The sequence below is a fragment of the Rhea pennata genome, chromosome 9 (genome assembly GCF_028389875.1).
Source record: "Rhea pennata isolate bPtePen1 chromosome 9, bPtePen1.pri, whole genome shotgun sequence".
Classification (NCBI taxonomy): Eukaryota; Metazoa; Chordata; class Aves; order Rheiformes; family Rheidae; genus Rhea; species Rhea pennata.
The window spans coordinates 1997134-2014578 of record NC_084671.1 but is presented as its reverse complement, the minus strand read 5'-3'; the positions used below and the strand labels follow the sequence as shown (position 1 = coordinate 2014578).

The 17445-nt window shown below is 42.4% G+C and overlaps 1 protein-coding gene across 1 annotated transcript in view; it reads right to left on the bottom strand.

Annotated features, from left to right (window-relative positions):
• Window positions 1–1421: 1421 nt before the first annotated feature.
• Window positions 1422–17445, bottom strand: part of LEKR1 (leucine, glutamate and lysine rich 1) — an 86317-nt gene continuing 70293 nt past the window's right edge. Inside the window, exon 14 of the transcript XR_009959272.1 lies at window positions 1422–1527. The gene's annotated coding sequence lies outside the window, so the exon portion shown is untranslated. The remainder of the gene's footprint in view (window positions 1528–17445) is intronic.

Genomic DNA, 17445 nt, shown 5'->3' with positions numbered 1-17445 from the left:
GTTGCTAATAACTGCTTGGATGTTAACAGAATAATTTTTCAGAGAATCTTGCTTAAAATCCAGTGATAAGGTCTTTCTTTTTTGAGTGTTTCTGAAGGAATGAAAACCACTTTCTAGTCTCTTCATCATCACCTTCACTTGCTGATGTATCTATATACTTGCACTGTGAAGTGCTGCAGGGTTCGGTATCCAAATACTAGTAGGGAATGATCTTTCTGCCTGCAGCTGGCTGTCTTTGCAGAGAAATCATCTACACTTTTCACCCTCAAGGTAATACGAAGGTCTGTGGCAGTATCAGATGAGCTTGCATTGCATCCGTTGTCCCAGATTTGTTCTGTCAGGTAACAAAAACTTTGGCCACCAGGACCTATGACTCAGTGTCTCCCGGGGCACTCTGCCAGCCAGCTGAATTGCAGTGCTCCATCGTCACACATGAAAGGCTGAATCTGTGGCAAGCCTGAGTGTTCATGCACCTTGATTCTCACCCCAGCTCTGCCGCAAGCTCTTGGTGTGAACATGTAAGAGTCACTTCAGCCAAGAGCAGACACCCCTGTGACTAAGGGACTGGATGCATATGACTGACTGACCTGCATTTTCCCAGAAATGGCTAGTACCATCAATTCTCACTGAAGTCAACCCTTCTCACCAGGAGCTGAGGCAGGGGTGAACCCTTCAGGGCCACCCTTCATCACTGCAATGACCTCTGGCATAGCTTGTTCCATGAGAAGTCATAGTATAACACTGATATGTTCCACGCAGATGTTGAGCTAAATGATGAACAGCCAACCAAGCTGCTTGGCCACGCTACAGTACATGTCTCTATGTTGGCCTGCTGGTGCTGATGTGTAAATTATTCTGAAGTAGGGACAATAGTCTGTCTTTGCTCTAGTAGGCCTAAAAGTTAGTCACCTCAGCAGGGACTACCATTTCAGTGCAGTCACCAAAACAAGACATAGCAATATCCATAGCAAAATACTTTCTCCTCCTAGATTCATGAGAAGAAGATGTTTGCCTCTTTACACTTCCTCCATACAAAGTCTGACTATCCAGATTTGCGCTAGGAGGAAGATTCTCAGTCCGAGACAAGGACAAAAAGGTTTGGGATCCCCTTCTTAATAAGGGGATTGGCCAAAGAGAGGATGGGGCAACATATAGTGACATGTGAATATGGTCAGGGTGGTTGCAAGTAAAATTCTCATCGTAAAAAAAATATGAAGTAAAAACAGGTGTTGATATCATATCATGCAGGAAATGATATAAGAAATTCCACATCAATAAAATGAAAGCAAAGCTGAGTGGCAGGAAACTGTCTTCTCAGCTTCCTTTCCTGAGTAAGATTCAAGCTACATAAAGTCTTAAAATGCATGTTTTGAAATGTGGTGACTCATGTGAGCTGGAATGGCAGGCACATACCACAGGTGCTTTTCGTGTGGAGCAGAATCGAAAATGCAAGCTGTCACTCGGGTTTTCCTTCTTGCCAAGGCCTCCAGCCAGGATGGGGAAGTGCTGGTCATGTTCTTACCACATCTAGGGAAAGGGGAATCAATAGTCAGTCTCAAACATACTTATTCATCAGCACTGAAATCTTGGAAATAGGGGCCCTTCCACGTCCCAGGAAGTGCTGTAGTGCCCATATGCACCAGACCACTGGGGCTTCCCCAGACGAGGTGCCCATGTTTGCACTGCATCGCTCTAACAGCACAGTTTGGGCCTGACTGATCATGTTCACAGTAGTCTTGTGTAGGCTTATGTGGAGTTTCACCTTTCTTTTATCAGTATAAATGAGATCATTGACCTGATGGCATTTTCTGGAGGCAAAATTAATTTTGGACATTTTAATCTTCTCCGCTGTTTTAACGCACTCAGAAAGGGCAGCTGTCATTATTGAGCAGTGGGTAACAGTTCTTCATGCGACAATTAGCACCTGGATTCAGCTAACTGCTTTTGCCTCTGGAAAATGCCCTCAGGTCAATGATCTCTGTGAAGCTGAGGAGACTTCTAATTACTAGAGCAACAGTGTGTGACAGGACTTGGCGGAGTGCGTACACTTGCCAAAAGGCTGCACTGCTGTTCCCAGTACCTACGTGGCTTTACAGGATGCTAAAGTCATCAGCTACAAAGCCCTGGTTGATAAGGGGGGTGAGCCGGCTCGCAAAGTTGAAGGAAGAAGGAAGAGCTGTTACATCTTTTTAAGTACAAAGACGGCAGGGTTCCAAAGACTGCTTTTCAAATGGAAATTTCTAATTCCTTATTCTTGTGCTTAAAGTTTATGAAATGAAATGGTATGGAATGAGCAAATTTGTTCTATGGGAAAGCAGATCTCTCCAGGAGCTCTGTCATTTCTTGAGCCCTTGAGGGAGCTGCTTGAAAAATCTACTTTTGGCTCAGATCAAATGCTTTCAGGTTACTTCTTGTCTCATCCCTTGTCCTTACATACATTTCTAGGGAAGTAACCTGGAGCCTCAGCCTTTGTATTGAACGGTTTCATCTTGTAAGGCCAAAAAGAGATTGCAGACTCTTAGCACCTCTGGAATTTAAACATAGAAGTGCATTGGTATAATACAAGGGGGTAAAAATCACAAGCCCTATGCTTGAGAATAATTTGTATGATCCACACGATCACAAGAGCTTCATTAAGTTTTCTCATATGTTCCTCACCACACTGCACCAGGAAGCTAGCAGTGTCAAGATATTTGATCAGCCTTTAGGCTTTCTTTCCACACACAGAAACTTATTCCTTAGACACAAAGATGAATTCAAGTGGAAAGAGGAGTACAACCCCTCTGATTTTAAATTAATCATGTTCTGTTTCTCCAGCCCTGATTCTTCTTTTGAAATTCCCATTCCCAGCACAGAAGCTTGGAGGCAATGCTCTGTTTGGCCTTTCAAACTGATCACTGTAAGGTTCCTACAGCCCTCTGGGCCTCTCTACAGAGGTGGCATGTAAGGCAGATAAAGTATCTTTGTCATATTTGTATAGCTCGGGTACTGGCAAGAGTGTGGGTAAGATGCGTATTCTCCAGACTGAAGTCTTTATATATCACTGCTCGAAAATCCCCAGCAACAAGGCAGTAAACCTCACCACACCATCAGTCTGAACAAGGTGCAGCTGGTATTGCCTATAGGCCAGTGATGCAACTCTTCAAAACCCACAGGTAAAAATACCAAGATTACTAATTCATACTGATTTTTTTTAAAAAAGAATGTTCCAAAATAATTAAAAATAATATTTTCCCCATCTCTTGGTATCTTTATAATGTATGATAGATTACATTACATGAAAGTGGTAGAGGTAAGCTACCATTCTCAGTCTTTATATATACGAGACTTGATGCTTGCATCCATATTCACCACTTGCATTGTGCTTGCGTTCCAGAAGTGCTGGGCCTTCACACTGACATCTCCAAGGCTTGCAGACACTTTGTAGGCCTTTTATGTAGATGTTGAGATACCGAGATATCCAGGTTTAGGCCATCAGTTTTGATACATATTGTCCACAAACCATATAACTAACCCATAGCAGACTATATTAACAACATGAACACCACTTAAGGCATATATGATTTGACAGTCAGTCCCTGGGACTACACTGCTTGTAGACAACTGATGAAAATTAAACCAAATGAGCTGCTTTTGCACGATGTCCTGAAGGCTGCCTAAGCCAAATCATGGCAAATTAATAACAAAAGGTCCTTTCAAAGGCAGAGTCTCTCGCAGCTGGGAAAAACGTCGTCATTCCAGAGCTCAAGCCTCTGGAAGTACTGAAGATGAACAACATAAGAACATACATAGAAAGAAGACCAAGTGGGTAAATCAGTCTCAGTTTTACCAAGATAATAAAAAGAAAGTGACAGAAAATGGAATGTGGGGAGTCCAGCAAGGACGTATGTATACATGTGAGTAAGTTTGAACATACTTCCTAATGCAGGAGAATCAGGTAAAAATGAAAATTACTTAATGCCACACTAGATCCTGGAGAGCTTGATTTGCGAAATGACCTGACTTCAGACTCTTTTGCTATGCAAGCTAGCAGACTATCTACATCCCACTATTTCTCCCACAAATTGGCTTATGATGAAGTTGGATAAATTTAAGGCATGGACTGTGTAAGAAGGAAGGAGTGATGCTGATGTTAGAAATGTGATCTAGACCTTTTGTACGGCTGAGTTGTAGGCAGAGAGAAGGGAGAGGGTGCTGAGAAGGAGATTTGATCGTTGTTTGTTAATTGGATTGGTCAGGAATGAATTTTCACCCTAGATGTGTTGCTTCAAAAGACATTCCCAACCCATAAATTAATTTCCACCTTCATCTGAAGCATCTGAGATTGTCCACAGGTAAAGACAGGGTACTGGATGAGAAGTGCCAGTCCGTGACCACTGTTTCATGCTCACACTCCCAGGGTTACTGTGATCATGAGACATAAAATCTGGTAATAATTTTCCCCAGGTCAAGCTAAGAGGGATCACCGGAGATTTTTGTGGTCTGCGGTGTGGTCTGCTTTCTATAGTACTCTCCATGGAGTGTTTAACACAACCTCTTCTCTTTAAGGGACCTGTTAAAGCTCTACTCTCTCCTATTACTTATAGTTCTGGCTTTTCAGTCTTTTCCGTAGATTTAATGTTCATTATGTAGAATGTGATCTGTTCTGCGACCTTCTGCATAAACCCTCTACTGCATGAGTGACTCTACCCATCCCTTTTATTTCAACATTTCAATTACTGCAGCTAATGCATAGGAAGTGCACTCTGGTAGTCAGGCTTACATATGGTTAATATTCTTAGATGAAGTTTTTGGGCAAAGGAATGTTTCTTTATAAGGTGTATGCAGCCCTAACACAACAGCTTCGGAATATCTTGCCCGAAGATAGCCAGAGGAAAGTATTCCTACAAATTTCTGTGAATACAAATTCACAGAAAAGTCTGATCTTCTAAAGCAATCTTCTATTCTTTTGCTTTAAAGCACAGAAATTAGAAACCAGATTACTTGCTATATACAGTTTTAGCAGACAAAATTACAGTCTCATTCTAGCTCTGGTAACTGCTTCTATTACCCTCTAATGAGGAGCTACCGTTATATTTAGAAAGAATCTACAAAAACCAAAACCAAAAAGACATCAGCAAACATAATTAAGTTGGCAACTGGCAATCTATGAAAGCACTGAGGCAATACTGCTACTTGGTTACACCCATGTAAATCACACTCAATGTCTGACCTCTTTCTGGAAAATTTTCAGTTGTTGCTGATGATTCTTTTTTGGGTAGTTTTCCCAAAATGCACACGTGATTCTTTGTTCAAAACTTTATGATGATTAAAAGGGCCATTCAGTCCTGGCAACTTACAACAAATATTGCAGCTAACACAATGCTTCACATACACAGGAAACAGCTGGATAAATGGATGTTTAAATGGATTTCCATAAAAGCCAATGATTCGTGAAAACTAGCATACACATGGCAGGGTCAGCTTCAGGCTTCTCTGGAGCTCCTACCGCTCGGAGCGGACGTAAGTGTAATAACACCCCATGTGTGGTCATACAGGAGCACACGCATCCGAGAATTACGCCACTGCAGCACCACCCCATAGAGCTACTTGCAGCACCACCCCATAGAGCTACCCTAGCATCAACCCTGAGCACTACATGCAGTTTTAGCAGAATAGGAGAAATTTATAACATACAGCATTGGGGTATATTTCATGCACATTTTCTGATGCCAATTAAGCATTTCTAAGCTGGACATGGAAAAAGGTGATCTCATCTATCAAGAGAGGGTAATCCACATGCTATTAATGCTTTTCTTTGTTTGATCTCTCAGCAGCTTGAATGTAGGTTCACTGACAAGGACATCTGAGCACAACAGAAAGCCTGACTCTCAATCCAACCCATCTGCAAAGGAAAATCTGCTGTACTTTCAATGGATCTTAAGATTCCTCTCTTAGTCCCTATGCAATAATTAGATAAAAAGGACTCTTTACCCGAAGTTCAAATCATGTACTTGCCAGCTGGGTATTATTCATTATAGTAAAATGATGTTAGGCCAAAATAAATCACTTTCCATGTCGCATAAATAGGGAGATGGAAAATACCATTTAGGTCATACAGTTCATCAACTCCTGCCAGTGTGGAGTTGTTCCTGACAGTACATTTTCCATAGCTTTTTTCCTGTCCACTTTGAAATGACTCAAAGCAAAGGGGCTCCACCACTCCCCCTCAGAGACTCTTCCATGGACATTAGGACATTTTCCTTTGTAGTGCACTGAAACTTTCCTTTGCTAAATGTCATCCCATTACTCCTGTCATGGACCACCCTGAATTATTCCGCATTTTCCTTGATGTTTATCACTGTAAGTTTTTATTCTGTGCCTGTCACCATAGTATCTGAATACTTTTGATCTTCAGATACCTCCCACTATGGATAAAAGAAGGCAGGGTGCCTAGCACTTGGAGAAGTGGCCAAGGTCCTACCCCCTACACTGACACATCTCACAAAGGCACCACGCACAAACCGTCTTCAGTTTGTGGCTCTTGCAGACACACCCGGACAAGCTCTAAATCAGCAAGATGAAGTAACAAGGCTCATATGGTGTTGTAGCACAAATTTTAACCATTTGATACTTAACTAAATCCAAAAAATCAAAAATAAATAAATAAACAAACAAATCAGAAGCCTGAACTGCTATCCCTACATAGTCTGTTATAAATGATGAGGAAACAGAGTCTGGCAGCACTCTGTGGACGTTTCTTCTGACGGCACGTAAACCTCTCTCCAACCTCCCTCTCAGGGTCGGGACTGAACCCAAGCAGGCATTCATTGCTGCCCTTTGTCAACAGTGTTTGAGATGCCAGAAAGTCTCCAGAAAACAGGCATTTTCCCGTGCCTTTTTCATATGACCTAGGCATAAGTGAGAAAAGCCACAAAATAAAGGTCCTTTATGCCCTGGCTACTACACTTTGGACAATTGCTGAGTCCAGTGGGCAGAGGCAGATTTCGGAGAAATTCTGATTTGGATCTTAACAGTCTCTGTCATCTCAACAGTGACATTAGCAGGATAACACTTGCATCTTTGACATAAGGCACCATCAGTCTTCATATCTGGTGAGAAAGCTGCTTGGAGGCGAGGGGGCATACGGAGGGACGAGGGCAATAGAATGTGTAAAATCAGTCACCTGGAAACAACACCTTCTAGCCCCATCCCTTTCGCAGGACTCAGATATTTATTTATTCGTTAAGCAGAAGAGACAAGGAAAACAGCCCCATGTACTGCTTTACAGTAGTGTGACCTGAATTTGTGCTGTGCAAGTCAGCAGAAAGCAAAGGGGAATGCACCTCGTAGCAGCCACAGCTTCCTTGTTTCTGCCTTGCACTGACACTGTATCACTGCAGGGGTCATCACCAAGGTATGACACTAAATATTTATTTTCTTATATGTGACTTTTTTCTTCTTTTCCTATATTACAGTGACCAAATGGCTACCTGTCCAATGTGCCACAATCCAAGTCCAGAAGTGGAGCTGGCTAGTTTATTACCTCTAAGAAGAGCATCCTTAAGGTCCCGTCTTTGTAGGGGGTGAGAGGTGTGCTCACTGAAACTACATTCAGCACACGAAGAGGGTTCCCATTAATCTTGGCACATTAACCTAGATTTTGCATGCTCAGAACAGCCTGAAAATCTGCATGCATGAAACTACAGTCAAGCAATTTCAGTTGCAGATATTTGGGCTCTATTGGAAAATCTTGGCCCTGTAAAATAAAGATGTGGGTTGAGATGATGTGAAAAACTGGATATTCTCATGTAACAGCTGGATGCATTGCTCTGAATGAGCAAATGGTTTCAAGCCATTTGAACAAAAGGCAATAACCCTCTATGATCCCTACACGGCAGGTACTTTGAAAAACATCACCAAAAATGGCCTCAAAGTATTTCTTCTGGAGAGACAGCATGCTCTTTTCATAGACAGGAAAAATCAATACTCACAAATACACATACACAAAGCCTGATCCAAAGCGCACTGAAGTTACTGGGTTTGAGCCTGTCCCCAGTAAGCCTGAAGGAGGGCTGAGAACAGAATTTCTTCTCTGTGCCTTCAAGAAAAGATCAACACTTGTCCTTTAGCATATGCATAATGGGATGAAAAGGCAGTTACAGCTGTGCTAACTCACATGAATCTGATAATGACCGTTGGGCAAACAGGAAGGAAGACAGCTACAAAAGCACCCACACCACACCCTACCAACACCTTGCAGTCACCTCACAAAAATGAATGAGAATAAGAATTCTAGGGGAGGATGTGCGTTAGGTATTCCTGCAGCCTGCTTTTAAAAAGTTATCAATTTTCTGTGACTTTAAGGCAAAACCTCAAACTGACATTTTACTGCAAAGCTGTGATTCCTTGACCATAGCCAGAAGAAAACCAACAATGCTTCATTACGGCATGTGATGCAAGGAGGAGAAAAGATTGCTGAATGTGAAGAAGCTGGAAATATCCACTGGCCTTGCATACCCATCAAACGATCCCATAAAACGAAGCGACTCTGACATTACAAATATGCCCTTGAGGTCACGACAGATCAGGAAGAAAGAAGAGCAAAAGTGGGAGCAAGGCAGCCACAAGCTTCTTGCCCACCAGCGTCTGATACCGCGACGTGATGTGCCAAGGAATGCAGTCTGACACTATTTTCGGCATTGCTCAGATCTTCACAGGTATGCAGACACCAAATGGCTTGGAGCCAAAACCTCTGCTCAGTGGGAGTTTTGCCAGAAAAAACCTCAAGTTAAATTCAATTCAGGAACTAAAGCCAGAGGCCTTGGGTGCAACCTCTGGTTTTGTTTCACACCACAATCCAAACTCATCTTACAGCTGAAGACATGAATTAATCTTATGATACTTCTGGTGGCTGCAAAACAGAGTTTATCCTCTTTATGCCTTCAGTGGCTGCTAGCTAAGAACACTGCACCGACCCTTTCCTGCTGCTCTGCATCACCCATCACATGCCACAGTCTATTCGTACCTTTGTCTGGCCTGTTTCCATATTCCTCGGAGGATCCTCCCAGGTTTCCTCACAGAAGGACTACCAGATAGTCTGATCATTAGTGATTTCTCCCAATAATATGTTGCAGTGGTAAATGTCCTCTGCTTATCTATATATCATTCAGAAGTTTCAGCCTGGGCCGCCTGCCTCAGTTCCAGCATGGGCTTCAGCAACGACCAAGGTATGGGCTCCAGCAGGGCTCTCACATGCTCCCTGTTTCATCTGAGCCGGAATCCTACTGTTTGGCCCTGTAAAGATGCGTGTGTGCATGGACGCATGTGTGTGATCTGACAATCCTGCTGAGGAAGCTCTGTTGCAGAATGCAGAAGGTGGTGACTTAAGGTGCACTAACAGGGAGAGGAATAAAAGGAAATAACTTCTGTCTGACCAATGAAGTTTGAAGAAGTAACCTATGTGCACTAATCCTGTTTAACTGCACAATCTTTGCTATGCTGGAAGGAAATAAAAGAAGCAAAAGAAGCAAAAGACAGAAGCTTCATAATTTCACTACTCAGCTACGGCTAATCTGGAACCCTTCACCTCACAGATCTTCTTATCTCCCTCTGGGTACACATGCACATGCACATCCGACCTGCTATGACAATTTAAACACTTGGAGTTTGTTTTGCTTAACCAACACCAGAGATGCCCACACACAAAATATTTATCTGTAGCCATAGCTACAGTAAGTAACAGAACTAGAAGAACTTTTCAGTATCAGCAGAAACGGAGCTCAGGGAGTCTCCACCCTATCTCATGCATCACGTACTGGCACTGTGGCTTGGATGAAAGAAGCAGAGATCAAACAGGAAGACAGGAGTAGCCATAGCTTCCAAATTCCACTCTTAGTAAAATCCTTACATAGTGTATCAAAATGAGATACCAGTCTTGGCAAACAGTGCTCTCTAGCCTACTTTTTTCCTCACTGAGGGTAAACATGAATGGTAGCATGCACCCCAGGCCCATTCACTCTGGGCAATAACCAAGACGCTGTGCAAAACAGAGTGCAGTGTATCTCTCCTTCTGTCTTACGGACTGTGAGCTGGGAAACCACTTTTAAAATAAGGAAAGAGCGACCAGGCAGCTCTGTAGCTGCAGATCAACCTACTGTGAAACTGTGACCGGCAGCCTTGCTAGGCAGGATTCAGCCAGCTAGCTACAAACTTAATGAGATTTTCCTTCCTTACTCAGCAATGGGCATGACAGAATATCGTGAACAAAACAATCTGGCTCAAGCCTTTGTCTAGCACGAGCGTGGGAAAGGTAAATGCTCAGGTGATCGGGAGCTCAGGGCCCGTACACACTTGAGCTCAGTGGCTACGTGGAGGTGCACCTGGCCGGGAAGCAGAGGCAGAACACACCCTGCCCCTTTTGGCCCTTTGGTGGGTGCTGCAGCTCGTTAGATGTTTCTGGCTGCTGCTTTGGCCTGAGCTCTTCACTCAGGCCTGGAAACCTGGCCAGAATTCACCAGGAGCCTCTTGCTAGTATAGAGGCTCTCTGAATCTTTCATACTAAGAACTGTTGTTCAAAAGCCTGAGTAAAGGCTGAACACCTCCTGCCATGAATCCACAGAAGGGCACAGTGCACACAGCTAGGCCTTCCTTACTATGTATGTGTGTAGGTGCATCAAACCAAAGGAAATCCAACTGTTCCTTATTTCATTGGGGTTTTTTTACATTTTTATATACTACATACTGTTAACACTTGACAAAAAGGAAAAGAGCTTATTTACCACTCTATTTAAGAGTCTGTATACCTGCCAGCCCGGCCTTCCTCCTTACCAGCAGTGACCCAGGACATCCAGCAGACATGGCACTTTCAATGAACAGGAGCATTAAGTGGCGCTGGGAAATACCTAGCAATCACTAGGGAAAACAAATGCAGTAATTACCCATGAGATGTCCTAATAAGGAGAAAAACAAGGAAAGTGTTAGACAGGAGAGCAAAACTAGATATTGAACTAGGCCAGTCCATCATGGACTCAGTCCTGAGCTGGCAGTTTCCAAATTAGCAGTATTTGCCTGCTGGCACTTGGTGCTGGAGGGAGCCAGTGCTGCTGAGACTGCAACACTGTGAGATCTGCTGCCAGCACCAGCGATGGGCCTGGAACCCTCCAGAATGCAATTCCCCAAATACTGCGCTTTCCTAACTTGAAATCTGGCCAGTCTGAAATGTGGCTTCTCATCTGCACTTCTCTGCAATATGAGTAAGCAAGAGCCTTTGCGCAGCTGACGATGGCAAAGGCAAGACAAGACCTTCGGCAGACCTTGAGCAAGGCTATCATAAGGATGTTCTATCAGAAAGTCCCAGGCCTGAACATTCAGCATGCAACTGGCATCTGGGTAAGCTGAGCACACCAGCTTTCCACTGTCCTCCTGCAGACACTTTTATGCCCAGGCCTAAAATAGCTCTGTCCTCTATCACGTTCCTACAGAGTGGATCATGCTGTACTTAATGGAAATAACAAAGAACAGCAGATCCCTTAAAGGCCTCTTGTTGCACTACACACCAGTGCTATTAGCTGAGTTTATTTCAGCTTGAGCATTCCCAAAGCACACTGGACCCAAGCAACAACCATTCTTCACGTAAAATAATTTAACTGACAGGTCTTCCTAAGCTTCTAAGTGTTGGATTTGACCTGGACAGGCTAGGTTTCAGGATCTAGTGTTGGGGCTAGAAAACAGCCCGTGCCATCAGAAGGATAAGCTTTTTAGCAATAAGCTTTCACTAGAAAAGCTCACATGCAGGCAGGACATACCAACCCACTGTCATGCTGGCCTCTTGGGCAAGTTTTGGCTAGAACTGGTGAGGGACTACTTCTGGGAGGCAAAAGGGATACAGCTTGCCATAAAGACATCAGAGCCAAGTTCTCCGCAACACTCTCTCTGCAAGGCTGGAAAGAGTGAGGAGAACTAGCACTGGGTTTGAGTCCAGCAGATCTGGCACTAGTATCTTCCATTACAGGCACATTTCTCATTGAAACAAGATTTGGTTTTATTTCATAAGCGCTAGAAACTTACATGTCAAAATAGTTTTACTATTACCCCTTGCAGGTTGTTACTCTCGGGAAGAATTACTGATGTCAGAATGAAGTCATTCTTTGTGCATTTCTGTTTCATCATAAAAAGCATATGTATAAGGTGCTGCTTTCTACAGTAGCAATCAAAAGCAGACAGAATGATTTTATTTGCTTACATCCCCAAGCAACTTTCAGCAATAAAGTCACCCCAAATCTCTCCTATTTCTCAGGACCATGCTACAACAGTGGTAGATACAATTCTGATTTAAAGAGGAAAGGGGCCAGTGAATTGATATGCAACTACTTGATCTTTTTTGATACTGCAGGTTATTGTCCACAAGCTCCATGAACCGATGAAAACTGAGAGGATAGAAGGGGTCAGCAAGAATGCTACTGTACAACCTTTCTTCCTAGACAAATCTATTCCTGACTATTTGGGGGTTTTCTTTCGCTCGCTCTCAAAGCTTTGGTGTTTCTTCTGCTTCTCCCTCTCTCACATACACGCAAACAGAGCTCCCCAGCCCTAGAGCCCCACATGTGCGTTCAACCCCCATTCCAATTCTGACTAGAAAGCTAATGCTCCTAACCAACATTTCACTTCCGTTTTGGATGATGGCTCCTATTTTTCTTATCTGTTCTTCAAAAGGCTTAATTACTTCCTTCACTTATCATGAGTGAATGGTTGACATGCCCAAAAACTTCAACACTTTCCACCCAACTCCCAGTTTATTTGCAAATACAAAAGAAACATGCGAGGACTGCTAAAAGGGGAAGAAGGGAGCCAATATATTTTTTACCTCTGTTTTCTCTTATCTCCCCCCAGCTACAGCTTTCAGATTGCAGGTGGCCTAGGTCAACTTATGAAGGAGAAGGATAAATTTAGCTATTTCTGCATATGAAAATGGGGAACTGAGACTGTACAGTTTCACTGCAAAATGCTTGACTGTACATGCAACAGATTTAACAGGTACAAGACAGGCATCCGGTTTTTAAAAATCAGGCTCCAAGGAATAATATTTTGCATTAAGAAATCTATTGCTGAAGATAATAATTAGATAATAATTAACTTAGGCCAATTGCCTCAACTTTGGAAATGACTATTTAACAAGTTGCCAAGTCACTGAACAGCTTGTGACACAATAAAATATAACAGTAAGCCACAAAAGTAAACTAAAACAAACAGACACCTCCAGCTTACTTTTCTACTCTTATTATTTCCAAAAAATACTTACTCAGAAGCTTGCATAAATATAGCTAAGAGGCAGTGAAGGATGTGGTATGTTACATATTTCTCCCCTACCGAGATTTGTAGAGGATTAATTTCAATAGCAGGCTCACAATGACTTCTCAGGGCCTCTCTGGCAAAGTGAGCAGGGGTGACCCCCCTTCGAGAAACGCGTTTGGTATATAAGCTATGGATTGGTAGGGTGTAATGGGTTCTGCAGCGTGTTGTGTGAGGGCCCAGGTGCTAGACAGGAACACTCTGAAGCCTTCCTTGCAGGGCGCAGCAGGGCAGTGGTGATGTGTTTTTCCCAAATTGTCATGCAGACACTTTTTCTACCCTTAATCAAAATGAAATAATGCTCCCCAAATGGTGTTACTTGAGGAGTGAACAAGTCTGCAAACCAACATAGATTTCTTTATGCTTTCTCCCCTTAAAAGAGCACGTAACACGTGGAGCGCTCTCTTCTTGGAGCGAGGACCAGCTCCTGCGCGGGGCTGAGAGAGGGAGTGCGCAGCGCGAGCAGGGAGGGCTGGCGCCCACCACCACGCGCCCCGACCTCTCCCTCCATCTGCCTCACGCACAGGGTGTCTCCAACCACTGCACTTTAAGGAAATCTGTAATAAAGCATCTTCCGCACGCATTCCTGCCGAAGGCGGCTGCGCAGGGCTCTCGGTTCGTTCGCCTCTCCAGACACACAAGGCACTGGGCTGTCTTGACAAAACACTGTAACATTACAACAGATATACCCTATCTTGGCAGGTCCTTGACATCCTGCAGATGTGGTCTAATGAATAGCAACTTTGCTAAACAAACCTTCATGCTGAGGTTTCTCTTCAAGAGACCTAGGTGTGACTGGGTCAGGAAGCTGGGTTTTACTTTATATTTAAGACCAGCCCTATCTGAGTTGGTCATTAACCTCAAAGTGCAAAAGGCTCACAGTTGCCTTTGAAACTGGAACTTCTTGGAACACACATTTCAAACCACCTGTGTTTTGCACCAAGTCTAAATTTAAAATCTCCAGGAATGTTAACTTGGCATCCTGATTAAATTGTAGCCTAAACAATAATTACATTCTGCTCAGTACAAAGCATAGTAGCAATACTCCATTTATTCCCCATTTTGGTTTTCCTTGTTTTTCTTTAATGCGTATGAAAAAGACTGGACCTGAAGTTGTCTGCATGCTTTATTTGTGCTAACTACTAACTGCTTCCAAAATAGACCACAAAGAGACCTCTTAAAAACATATGCCTGTCATGCTTTCTGACCTATATGTTTAATTCTCTTCTTTTGTACTTTGTCCAAAAGTTGTTTACATCATTAGAGACCTTTTACACACTGTTGACTTCAGCTGGCTTTCTTTGTGTGCACAGTAATCAACTTGATATTTATACAAAATTGTTCTTTAACTTTTACATCAATGAATTCATTCAAAAGCTTTGAAGCATTTCCAGCAGCAAACAGTGTGCACCTCAGCATCAGTACGGGAGTTTATGCCTGAAGCAGACAACAGGAGGCTGTCTGGCTCTGCCGTCCGCTGTGCAGGGACGGCACATAACATTCTGCATCTTATCGTGAGCTACGGTTAGCTGAGGCTTTCAGCACAGAGTTGCACAGGATAATGTTTTCCTGTCCCATAAGAATTAAATTTCAACAAATAAGACAATGGAAAGTAAAACTTTCTGAAGTGAAATCCTGAATATTTTCATAGGCAAGAATGGTCAAATACTTGATTTGAATCACAGACTTTTTTCAGTTTTACCTATTATTATAATTAAGTTGCTAATTGAATTCTGCATTTTCTTCCAAATGGAAAAAATAGAATTTTAACATTTAATAGCGTCTAAATGAAATACTCTGATACTTTGAAAACTTTTCAACATCTTTTTGGAAATAGGAGGTTCCCCCAAAACAAACCATTTCCTGCAAATTTGTGGGTTTGATCAGCTAGCAGAAACTGATTTTGACAGGCTAAAATGGCTCCTTGCCATCACTTGTATATTCCTGACATTTGGAAATCAATTGATTTTTCAGAGAGAAAAATCCATGCTGTTTCCAAAGTAGCCAAGAAGAAGAGCAGGTAATAGGAGAGTAAGAAATAGATGGCATTTGCAGTGTGATTTGGGACTGCTTTTTTATTCTCTAGTACGTCACGACTCACAGAAAAAGACGATAGTTAAATCTGATTTTTTTGAAGAGGCTAGTTAAACTTCAGATAGCGACATTTACTTATGCAATTAGACAAGTTTCACAACGGAAATGGCTTTAGGATTAGCACATCCATTTTCTTCATAACTTTGTTTAGTGTGTGACAGTGAATATAAAATACATTTAAAAAAAATCTATTTTACTCATGATCCATGAAAATGGGAATGCTCTGACATTTCACAAGCAGACAAAACACTGCACAAAGGAAAACAGATTGCTTTAGTTTCTCTCAATTTGCCATATTTCAAAGCTGACCTGCACACAGATCAGTGCTGAATTTCAAAATGTCACTTACGCTATGTTGTAGTACATCATGCAAAGCGAATACACAGCACTTCAGTGGTGCGACAAGGCGACAGAGTAAAACCCAACAATTTATGTACTATGCAGACAGTAGTAACATGCAGAACTATAGTAAAAAGGCAAAACATGAAGGCAGCATACACCATACAGCCAACACCAATAAGGTGTTTAAAAAAATCTAAGTCTGATCATGACTTAATTTTTGTAAGTCTATTAGTTATCTGTACTTCAATTTCAGTCAGTATAGAATTATACATAGACCATGGCTACTCTCACAGCCCCACCGCAGACACCTTCAGACATTGCCAGGGTGGGAAGACTTGTAGGTGTCTCACCTCACCACAGCTTTGGGGGTGCCTGAAGCTCTTTGCCTCTTGTGGCCAGCTGAGTCCCTTGCCTGTAGGCCAGCTCTGCCTGAGCTCCATTTTAGTTCCCATTTGGCTGCCCAACACTTTTCCTATTCTTCAGCTCCATACTTAAGTCATCTGCTCCCACTTTTAAACCCTTGTTGTGTCAGATTCCCACAAATTGAAGCACAGGAAGTTCCTCCTGAACATGAGGGGGAATTTCTTCCCTGTGAGAGTGACAGAGCACTGGAACAGGTTGCCCAGAGAGGTTGTGCAGTCTCCTTCTCTGGAGATACTCAAGGCCCGCCTGAATGCAACCCTGCCTAGGTGACCCTGCTGAGCAGGGGTGTTGGACTAGATGATCTCCAGAGGTCCCTGCCAACCTTACTGATTCTGTGATTCTATGATTCTAAGTTTGTTGCTATTGAGAAAATTTCCATGTCTGAAGAATGCTGCGAATGCTAACGTGTTAGCATCATTGCTAATTTCTCAAGAAGTAAACAAAAAAAGCATACTTTCCCCCTGCACAGGATGTGTTAACTGTGAGTCACCTCTTGGACACAGCATTTGCATAGAGAAGATTCTTTAAAGCATCCTTCAGAGAGAAGTGAAGCTGCCTTTGATTCAAATGAATCACTGAAGCCCTCTTCAGTGGAAAACAAGATCTTTGGAGCGCACAAAAAGGGCTATTTCATAAAAGGGCTGGGACGAGGGTAAAATAGGCATTGTAAACATGTTTTATCCTAATTTTTTTTTAATAGAAGAATTTCTAAAAAGTTCTACATATACTTTTACTGACTTTTGCATACAAATCACATTGGGAATGACTGTCCATTTAAATTTGTGTAAAGCATACCATAACAAGTCTGTATGATACATGTATGATATATATATAATATATATATATATATATATATATATATATATTATAAGTTAACTTCAAAATAACACATACAGACTTCTGCTGGGGAAGTAATCATGGAATTGAACTTGTTTTAGCTGTAGTGTTACAATGTAACGAGATCTGGTTTATATATAATAGAAGTATCATTGCTGTAGGTTACTCAGTGATCATCCTTTGGCTTACTGGGAAGAAATATACTCACATGCTGACACTGACCTTAATTCACTAGTAATTCAAGGCTCCAGATGGAAAACTGCAACTATGGAACGTTTGTCACTCATTTATTTCAGGCGATAGGAGGGTATCTCTTGAGATACAAGCAAAAATAATCTGCTGGAACTGTCTATGCTTGCTTTGAAGATTTTTCTTCATTATCTGGGAACAATTCACTGTGCAATGCCAGATGCTCAGATA